The 11,536-nt window shown below is 44.3% G+C and overlaps 1 pseudogene; it reads left to right on the top strand.

Moving 5' to 3' along the window:
• LOC146861073 (uncharacterized) overlaps positions 1-11,009 on the top strand; it is a 43,572-nt pseudogene extending 32,563 nt beyond the window's left edge.
• The last annotated feature ends 527 nt before the right edge of the window (positions 11,010-11,536 follow it).

Raw genomic sequence — 11,536 nt, 5'->3', positions numbered from 1 at the left:
GCACCAGTTACATTACATGGATATTTCTTTTTCTATGCAGCGCAGGAAAAAATAAGTTTGTTTATTCCTATCACCTTTCCTGACCCCTGCAGCTGCTTATCACATCAGGCTGTGACACAAAGTTTGACTAATGGTGTAGGTAAGAGAATGTGTTACCATTTGTTTTTCTTTTTAAAATATGCACATGCCCAGCAGGACACATACTTTGTGTGTGCTTCATTTAAACAGTTTTTATCATTATCATGGCTGATGCAGGACAACAATAAGACAATGCAAAATGCCCAGATAACGCTGGTGCTAAATGATCCTGCTGGAGAGAAATCATTTGTCTGTTAGTAGTTTTTAAATGCAGATGAGCTGTATTTTATGTGGAAGCTCAGTGGGTTACTGCCTTTGTCACAGAGATCCTTGTGCTACTTGCAGTTCAGTAGTTACAATCCTAACATAGGACAGTGACCAATGACCTGTCATCAAACAGCTGCAGACAAACATGAATGGTATAGTTAGAACTTTGCTTTCTTTTTTTGTGATATAGTTAGAACTTATCCAGTCTTTCATTATTCTAATGTTGCTAAAATGAGTAAGTGTGGGCAGATATACATTTTTATCAGTAAAGCTGACCCCCATGGAATACTCTTTAAATCCTGAGCTTGTGTTTCCCCAGACCAAACCCTCTTAAAATATACTGCCCACCAGTATGGATGACATGTGATTCCTACACCTTGTAATCCTCATTGGCTTATGTGACATTCCCTGTAGACTGATTTACATACTTGTATGATTCACTGTCTCTGTATAATGTGTGCGTGGTGTAAAGTACTGACACACACTACACTGATATGAGTAGCGCTACACAACAAATGAAATGCATACGAGAGAGGCGCTACGTAAAGATGAGGAGCACTGTTGGAGGGTTACACAAGGCCACACTTATTTTTTAAGCACGGGGTTATTAAGTGATTTGTCCAGAATCACAGGATGTTGAACCAACGCTGAGACTCGAGCATGATCCCCCAGTTCCAAAGCCAGCATCTCTGGCTGTTATGCCACATTCCATTTGTATCAGTGGTCTTCCCAGCTGCAAAGGAAGGGAGAACATGTCTGTGGTTGTTGCACATTTTTGAGCGACATTTGAGACCAAGTGCAAAACTATTTGGAGCCTTCAGCAAAATTCTATTTTTATGTTTTTTGCTCCCTCCTTAGAATTAATTGGTAATATTTGATGCTTTTGGTGTCAATTTGGCACTGTCTGGTGCTGGCACCATCGGCACCTGCCTAGTATTATTAACTCGCTTTATCATCAGCCCTTTATTTACTTTTAGACTCTGGCCATGGGCATACATACCAATGGTTCAGCATGTGCAGTGGCATCGGGTCCTAGGAATGGGAGGGGCACACTGACTATAGCTTTGTTTCACTACCCAACCAGGAGCCAGGGAGCAATTTTCACCTCCTTAAATGAGGGCGCGTGAGGCTCGTGCTACGCCACTGACTCCAGCTTAACTGAAAAACTCACATTTTAGGGGCCTCCAGAGTACTATAGAGTTGGGGAAAGTCATTCCCAGGTTCCACAGCACAGAACCTTTATTTTCTTTTTTTTAAATACATTTTAGGTATCCAGTTTCTGCCCATGCTGTGCACTTTTTATTTTATGTTTGTTTTGCTATGAATTCTATTTCTTGTTATTCACATTGGTAATATTTTTTATTGAAGAATCCAATAAAGAGCAGGTTATGAATTGGTACTTAAAGTCTAATGATGCATAGAATGAGCCCAGAACAGCAACGAAATGCTAAAAATAATAGAGATATATTCAGGGAAATGAATGGGACTGGAGTGTAGCAAACTATCACCAGAGTCATATGGGAGAAAGTAGGACACACATAAGAATGGAAGGACATTGTGGGTCGGAAGGGGAGAATCCATGTAAGATGTCATATCTAATAAGCGTTGGCAAAGCCAATAGGTCTGACGTTGGTTGGAGGACTATTGGCTGTACCATTGTATGTTTCTTTTGCTGTAGTTTATTATGAATTTATTGTTCCAAGATGGCTAATGGATGCTGAGAGAAGAAAGACATGAAGGAATCATTGAAATACGAAAGGGTGTAAATACAGCGGGTGGACAGCGGTGTATGAGAGACAATGAAATACTTCAGGGTGTAAATACAGTGGGTGGACAGTGGTGTATGAGAGACAATGAAATACAGGGTGTAAATACTGCAGGTGGACAGTGGTGTATAAGAGACAATGAAATACTAAAGGGTGTAAATGCAGTGGGTGGACAGTGGTGTATGAGAGACAATGAAATACTACAGGGTGTAAATACAGTGGGTGGACAGTGGTGTATGAGAGACAGTGAAATATGAAAGGGTGTAAATACAGCAGGTGGACAGTTGTGTATAACAGACAATGAAATACTACAGGGTGTAAATACAGTGGGTGGATAGAAATGTATGAGCGACAATGAAATACAGGGTGTAAATACTGTAGGTGGACAGTGGTGAATAAGAGACAATGAAATACTACAGGGCGTAAATACAGTAGGTGGACAGTGGTGTATGAGAGACAATGAAATGCGAAAGGGTGTAAATACTGTAAGTGGACAGTGGTGTATGAGATACAATGAAATATTACAGGGTGTAAATACAGTGGGTGGACAGCGGTGTATGAGAGACAATGAAATACAGGGTGTAAATACAGTGGGTGCGACAGCAGTGTATGAGAGACAATGAATTACAGAGTGTAAATACAGTAGGTGGACAGTGGTGTATGAGAGACAATGACTTACAGGGTGTAAATACAGTAGGTGGACAGTGGTGAATGAGAGACAATGAACTACTACAGGGTGTAAATACAGTAGGTGGACAGTGGTGAATAAGAGACAATGAAATACTACAGGGTGTAAATACAGTAGGTGGACAGCGGTGTATGAGAGACAATGAAATACAGGGTGTAAATACAGTGGGTGCGACAGCGGTGTATGAGAGACAATGAATTACAGGGTGTAAATACAGTAGGTGGACAGCGGTGAATAAGAGACAATGAAATACTGGGTGTAAATACAGTAGGTGGACAGTGGTGCATAAGACAATGAAATACTGGGTGTAAATACAGAAGGTGGACAAGGGTGAGTGAGAGACAATGAAATACTACAGGGTGTAAATACAGTAGGTGGACAGTGGTGAATAAGAGACAATGAAATACTAAAGGGTGTAAATACAGTAGGTGGACAGTGGTGAATAAGACAATGAAATACTGGGCGTAAATACAGTAGGTGGACAGTGGTGTATGAGAGACAATGAAATACTACAGGGTGTAAATACAGTAGGTGGACAGTGGTGAATGAGAGACAATGAAATACTACAGGGCGTAAATAAGGTTGCACAACATAGACTTGAATTAACACAGGGCAGGGAGTAAACACAGTGGGCTCTGAAGTCGTGACCCTCAGCTGTCCTGCAGAGAACTGTACTCAAGTGCCCCATAGTCAATTTCATACCCCGCATCACGCATAAAGGTCAAGCTATTTTTATTCTCTAAAATTTCTCCCCATACTTCCCTAAAGTAACCATTCCAGGATGGTTGATATGCATTTGACCTGTAGAAGGGTACAGGGGACATATGGGTGTCCTTGTGTACTGTGGGAAGGGCTGTGACGAGAGGGGGTGGACTGTTAGAGACAAACAAGGAAGCCGTTCATATCTTTCTCTCTCTTTTCCATTGTGCCTGCGACATGCCTTTGTGTAGAAAAAACTATCACTAGGTAAAGAGGGGAGCTTGTCACAGCCACTAGTGAGATTCTACAGAGCTACCCCATTTCAACACCAGCAATGTTCCATGATTGTGTACTTAATAAATAAAATAACATGACATAATGTTGGCCCTGCCATAATGGTGGCACATATCGGCCCAATGTGCTCACCCATGGTATAATGGAGCCCAAACCAGGTAAAATGCGGGCGCTGGCATAATAGTGGTAATTCCTGTCTGATTGCGTGGTGCACAGTCCTCATACTTGCTTCGGCATAATGGCGGTAATTCTTGGCATAAGATTGGCGCATATGACATGCAACTATGACACATAGATATTCAAGGTGGAATCCAAAACTGTCTGTACGCACCGCGGTGCCCAAGCAACTTTGGGTGATGCCCGGAGGAGCTGTCCTATGCAGCTATAGAGGAGTTTGGCTCTGGTTCACCCCTTGGCCGCCACCTACCCAGCCGGACATTGGACATTGTTTTCCTCGTCTCCACGTTGTGTTTCTTTTCCCTCCCCCACCTCCTCCCTCCGTGATTCTTTGTCTGCCTTCCCTTTTCCAGCCTGACTCTCCTGTGTCACCTGAAGTACTTTCCCCCTTACCGTTTTTTTTTCTAATGTTATGCTATGCTTTTGTAATTCATGTAACTTTTGTAACTCCAACAACTGATGTAACAATGTTCTGAAACAATGTCCTACTTCATGTAAAGCGCTCTGATACCTCCGGGTCTAGCCAGCGCTATATAAAACTTTTCAAACAAACAAACAAACAAGGCGGAATCTATCATGTGTTTTAGTGGTTCATGACAATAATTGAACTTTTTCACAAAAAAGATAACTTCTTGATTTATGTAAATTTAAATTATTTTTCAAGAAGGCAAAGCTGGTATTTAATAGCAAAACGTGTCTGCTTTCATAAACTGACAAGCTGATATTTTGGAGACAAATGACTGAATTTATTTAAAGCTGAAATTGAGTGGTTAAAGGGCCCACTTGGGAAAGCCAACCCCGAACACACCTCTTTCACTTTGGTGTGCTTGCTGTACTCACTTCCTTCTTCAACTTGGTTCTCAGCTTTTCGTTTCACCACTTTTAGAATTCAGCAGCAGGCCCCCGACCTGAGAACTCCTGACTGAATCCGGAGCGTGGGGGGGCCCCCTCCATATTCTTTGCAGGGGGGGCCCCCTCAAGTTTCGTTACGCCACTGACTGAAAGGAGGGAAATCTCATCAAGAGCCCCAAGAAATTCTACCTGAGAAACTGTACAAACAACCAAGGGATAACCCTTCTATCGTTGCCAGGCAACGTGTTCAACAGAGTCATCCTAAATACCCGTGGGTGGACAACTCCGCTCCGCCGGCGGAGTGTGCTGAGATTTGCCTCCTCCGTGTTTCGCAGAGAACGCGGAGTAGGCAAATCCCCGCACACTTCGCAGCGGAGTGGAGTTGGCCCGCTGCCCGCCTCCACTACCCTATTAAGATATAAGCTACAAGTAATTAAAAAAAGTAAAAACCGCTTACCTGTTGCGGGCTGCACTCCTCCTCTTCCTCGCCATACGGGTACTGCTTGAGAGAACTGTGCATGCACGCTCGCCCGCGCTAACAGATTAGTGGTTTTTACTTTTTTGAAACTACTTGTAACTTATATCTTAATAGGGGTGTGGGGGCGGGCGGCGTAGCGGAGTTTCACTGAGTTTGTTTCCAACTCTATGGCCCTCCGCGTAGCCCCGCTAAGGGGACTACGCCCATGGTTAATCCTGAACAGAATGAAGGAACAGGCCGATGCTCAGTTGCGAGACCAACAAACTCCCTTCCGCAAATATAGATCCTGCATAGACCAGATTGCAACCCTGCGCATCATCATTGAGCAGTCAATGGAATGGAACTCTTACCTCAAAGTCAACTTCATTGACTGTGACAAGGCATTCAACAGCATGGACAGAGCACCCCTTTGGAAACTCCTCAGCCATTATAGTGTTTCAGATAAACTTGTAAGAATCATTAGGAACTCTTACGATGGAATGACCTGCAAGATGTTCCATGGAGGCCAACTCACAGAAGCCTTCCATCAGGATTGTTTGGTGTTGCCTTTCCTCTTCCTGCTGGTCATAAACTGGATCATGAAGACATCTACAGCAAGGTGAAGAAATGGGATCCAGTGGATACCTTGGACGCAGCTCGATGACCTGGACTATGCAGACGACCTGGCCCTACCCTCCCATACACATCTACAGATGCAAGAGAAGACCATCAATGTGGCAACTACATCAGCACAACTTGGTCTCAACATCTACATGGCAAAAATCCACGTTTCTAAAGGCTAACATGGCCAGCACAACTGCAGTCATTTTTGCAGGTGAAGCACTGGAAGAGGTTGAGGCCTTCACCTACCTGGACAGTGTCTTAGACAAGCAGCGCAGAACAGACGTAGACATCAAGCCAGAGAATCGGCAAAGCAAGGGCTTCCTTCCTCCAGTTAAAGAGAATCTGGAGCTCCAAGTACCTAATGCTGCAAACCACGAACAGACTTTTTAACACCTACATAAAATCAGTCCTTCTGTATGGCGTTGAAACTTGGAGGACAAAAGTGACCGCAGTGGCGGCTGGCAATATTAATTAATGATGTGGCACTTACCATAAATACTACCGGCCACTGGGCACTTCAAACAGATGCTCCTCTCCCTGCGTCGATCCTGGGGGTGAAGATGAGCAGGAAGGAAAGGGAAGGACTTGCCTCCTTGTGCACTGGGAATCCAATCAATCTGTGCTCATTTTGAGGCTGGGGCATATGCCTGCAATCCCTCAGCTGTCTTCAGCACTGGGATTGCTGGCTTTGAAGTGTGCATGTCAAATTGGTTCGCTGTAGGCAGCCAGTCAATCTGACATGCGTACAATGTCATCCTGCAATCTGCAGGAACCTTCCCCGCCCCCACCATCCACTTGCTACAGCCGGCATCACCATGTTATTATTCTGTGTTTACCGCTGCACTCGCAGGAAGTGCGGCGACGCTCTTCTGCCCATGTAGATAAACCGCCCCTGAGTGACTGCCCCCAACAAAGTCCAGACCCTCATCAACACTTGTCTGAGGAAAATCCTCCAAATCAGCTGGCCAAACACCATCAGCAACAATGACCTATGGCAGCAGACTTTCTAACTCCCTGCTCATGAAGGAATCATGAAAAGACTATGGGGCTGGTTAGGTCACACTCTCCGCAAGCCCACATCAAACACCACCAGGCAAGCCTTGGCCTGGGATCCTCAAGGGAAAAGGAAAAGAGGAAGGCCAAGGAACACAGATGCCTTGAGGCTGACTGACTGGGTTATCCCTGGAGTCCGATTGAAAGAAAAGCCCAGGACAGAGGTGGCTGGAGAATCCTGTTTGATAGCCTATACCCCAGGAGGGGTAATAGGCATACCTAAGTAAGTACTTTAAGACACTCCTCTGGTCCAAATCTGCTCATATGCTTCACTCGGTATTACTATACACTTTTTTTCAGGGTAATCTTAAACCGCGTTCCAAAATCATATTCGTTTTTTAAAATAACTTTCAGAAAATGTTGTTTACTGTATTTGTTAATGGTATTGTTTCACATGGCTACCATAGCTGTAAGTTGTTTTTTGTATTCCTTCGTCTTGTAAATTGTTACAAAGACTCAGGGAATGTCACATGATTCTTAGTAGATTTATTAACACACCATCAACTTTTCTCTCAAGACACAAGTGCCAGTTGGAATGTTAACTGAATCCCAAGTGCCAACAACTGTAAGGAACATTCCATAGTGGCTCACAGCTGAAGGGGAAACAAAGGAACAATGGAAAGGGAAGGGAAACGAATACTGTATACCCAATAGTACAACCTTAACAACAACCTAACAACAAACATTTTATACCATCCATGTGACCCTCGACAAAACTACAGACTCTACTTGGGACCCAACGCGATGAAAGCATGCAAGTATTGTTGTGATGTTTTTACTGAACTTCATGATCTTCAACTTACTTACAATGACAACTTTTAGCCCTCTTCTTCAGAACCTTTACGGTAGACTTCTAATTACATTTGTCTACATCTCCCCTGGCTCAGAGGCATTAAGGGAACATATAGAAGACTGACATGCTCATACAAATCCGTGTCTGGTGAGGTACTTGAATAGACAGTGTTGTTGAATAGTAGTGAATGTTCTTTGTACTTCTTACTCCCCGGTATTCCGATCATCCCGGTTTCACAATTTTACGTTGTTGCTGTTTGATCCCTGGTATTCTTGTCAGGTCGCTGCACTTCCATGTTTTTACCCAATTGCCTTGTGTACGTATATAATTTATGGACACATTATCACCAGGGGTCGCAACTGCAACCCCCAAGCCACCCATTGCGACCCCCGCCACCTTGCTTGCAACCCATGGCTGTTTGTCAGCCTTGGCAAGTGATCTGGTGGCATAAAATCAGCCGCAGCAAGAGCAGCACTTAATTGAACTGCTGTGCTGAAGCTCTCTCTGCAGAGACATCATGATGGCCTGCAAGCTGGGAAAGCATTAGACTCACTCATTGCTATGGTGACTCCGGGCCGGGCCAGCAGGCACAGTCCTTGATTTGATACATTATATGTATCTGCTTTAGGCCTGGGAAAGGAAGCCAAGCAAATGAGCACGAAGTGCGCTCAGCATGTCAAGGTATATGGACAGTGACCAACTACACGTGCTGCTGCTAGCAGCACGTGTGTGCAAGTGCAAGCACGCACCTGCTGCACCCTACCCTAGCTGAGGACATGGTGCCTGGAGCCGTATGTGTACTGCCGTGTTTGGGACCGCTGACCAGGTCCCAGGACCGACCATCTGGTAGCGCAAAAGCGACACCAATGATGACGGCCATGGCAAAAATTATTGTCCAGCCCCTATGCAGCAGTAAAAGCCATGCAACGTGGCGCGGCCTCGGAGTCAGAGTCGAGTCGGACTCTTGCCTGCTGCATGATTGCTGGGCGTCAAGACATCAAAGTGACTAACTAGAATCAACGTAAGTTTGGTACCGGGCCTTGAGTGACTTTCTTCACTCAATTGTCACTCTCTGACTGACTGAGTCGGATGGTCGGACCTCGGGCGAGCCACAGGACAGGTGAGGTCGTGTGAGAGTGAGACTGACTGAGTTGTCATATCGACTCGACTAGAGTCTTGATTCTTCGACTCCCCTTGTGGTGGTGCCAGTCATTGTGACTGCTGTGAGCTGCGGGCCTTGGGCAAACATCTAACAGAAGCAACAGGTAAAGTAAGATTATATTAGCTGTTTTTTAAGTTGCCACAAGATTTTCAAATGCCCTGCAAAACTTCAGAAATGATTGTTAAAGAGCCCACATTTTAGGTTCAACCCTACAAGCGGTCTAGCCATTGTTTAGGTAACGTGAATAACACAATAATTGCCATTGTTTTATGCTGCCACTGCATCCGTTTAGCCAGAGTATGTGCACGCCGGTCAATGAGTGCTGGTGGACTGACCAATAAGACATTGTCTGTTTTGAAAACTACTAAGGCCGGAATGGCTGTACCAGGAATCGGGTGACAGACAGGCATTTCCCCGGGAGGCTGGAAGGGTGGGGGGCAGGTTTTGTTAGTGGGGGCAGTTTTGTAGCAGTGCAGCAATTTTAAAAGCACTGCAAAGCTCCTAGTATATTCAGCAGTTTTTGGGCAGCAATAAAAGTGTCTACTCAACACTGGTGATTTATTAATGTACCTGCTAGAGAGAGAGGGGAATTTTGTCTAGTGGCAGTTTTCACTTATCTAAGGTAGTGCAGAGGGTTAATAGGCCTACTGCAACGAACGTGTAACATGGGGCGTGGCCTTGGAGTCAAACGTGTGTCTGCTGAGTGGCGTGGGTGCTCGGTGTCACTAGTCCTTAGAGTAAGTGACTTGCTTCAACGCAAGTTCGGTAACAGACTTCTAGTCCAGACAGGGCCATGATTGACTTGCTTCACTAAATTGTCACTCTGATCTGCTGCCCTTTTTACTGCAAAGTCTTGAAAGTATTACAGCAGTAGAACACTGGGATACACTGGGATTCATAGATGACCACTTGCGTTTCACCTATATCTAGCATGCACAGTGAGTATACATCTGAAAGGCAGTAAAAAGAGCAGGTTGTGCTTTGAATCCATTAGGTAGGGCTGTTGAATATTGTAGGTTAATGATGGAGCTAATGTAGCAAATTGGCAATCACATGTTGGCACTGACAATATATTGGGATTAACAGGACTTCTAGTGTAACTGCAAATGGAAAAACAGTAGTTGGTCTGCTTCCCACAAAATTGAGCCCGGCATGAAAAGTTGAGTCAGTGTGAGGGGTAGTCCATTAACATATGTTAATTTTTTGCTGATATCAGTAGCCTGTTATTGCTTTATTATTAAAAAAAGCTAGACAGCTAGAGCATACCTCTTAATTCACCATGAATACGAGGGAGTCGTCACCCTTTGACTCTTCCTCCATTCAAAACATGACAAATCCCACTGAAAGACTCAATTGGGTCTGACCTGAAAACAAGTACTTGGCCAAGCTCAGAGTCGACACCACTTTGTATCTCCATTGATTTCACTAGTGTTGTGCCCCAAAATAAGGAAATTACATCCTTAGACACTCAAAAAGTAGAGGTATGCTACAGTAACCAGTGGCAGTCGGCATGGTTGTGTACAATAATATACAATGTTAACATACAGAAAATAATATATGCAATCAAAAATCTCTAATATACTGTTTATTAACAAAATGGCGGTTAAAAAACACACATGCATGTGTGTAAAAGGCTGTCAGTGTTTCCTCACTGCAGTGTGCCATGCCATGCCGTAACCCTTTTTTTCTGTATTTTTGGCATTTTAGCAGTAGAATTACTGAGTTCATATGCAAACAAAGGAGCAAAGAAAAACATGTCTTTCCCTACTAGAAAACCCAAAGATCCAAAACAAAAATTAATATTCGATTTGTTGTCTAAAGAAAGGAGTACAAGTAGCGAAGACACTCCTACAGGTTCTAATGGAGGCAAGAGAACAAAAGAGGTGTCTGATGCTGCTCTGTCTAGCACTGAAGGCATATCCACATATTCTTATGAAATCCCTGAAACATCATCTGCTGCCACTGCAGCTGCCTCTCGCTGTGCTGATGATAGTTCTGCCATTGTTGACATTAGTTATATTTCTTCACATGCTGACAGTCCTGGGTGTTCATTTCACAATGAGGTTGAAGATTCATCTCCGGAGGAACTGAGGGGGTAGTCTCCACTGAGGTAAAGATTTCCTATGTGAATCAGGGGATTGGAGAACTGGACATGTGCATGATCCGATATAGAGATATCCGATGTCTTGGCATTACAAAGCCTACGTATCAATGGAAGGGAAAGGGAGAAATAATCTATACTAGAATACGAGCGATGTGCATGGTAAAAAAAGAAGTCCCGAGAATCTGGGTGAAGATGCCTCCAGGTGTCAACCAACTCGGATTCGGTAAGGACATTTCGCAGAGACGCCGACGTGGCCGCGGTTGATTGAAATGTGTGTGCAGTGCGATCCCATTCCGGATTCCAGACTAAGTTAAAATCCCCCCGAGGATAACAGGGGTTGTAATGGGATGAAAGAGGGTTCTAAGATGCGAATGGAGATATGCATCCTGATTTTGATTATATATTAACCAAAGTTAGGGACCATTGACCCCGGGACAGATGTGCTCTGAGAAATCTCCCCTCAGCATCCGCTGTAATCTTAGGGTTTGCCGTCTGCCAACCCGATTTAAAGAGAAGTGCCAC

This window comes from Triturus cristatus, chromosome 3_1, assembly GCF_964204655.1.
Source record: "Triturus cristatus chromosome 3_1, aTriCri1.1, whole genome shotgun sequence".
NCBI classification, from domain to species: Eukaryota; Metazoa; Chordata; class Amphibia; order Caudata; family Salamandridae; genus Triturus; species Triturus cristatus.
The sequence above is the reverse complement of the archived record's forward strand: the minus strand, read 5'-3'. Positions and strand labels throughout refer to the sequence as shown.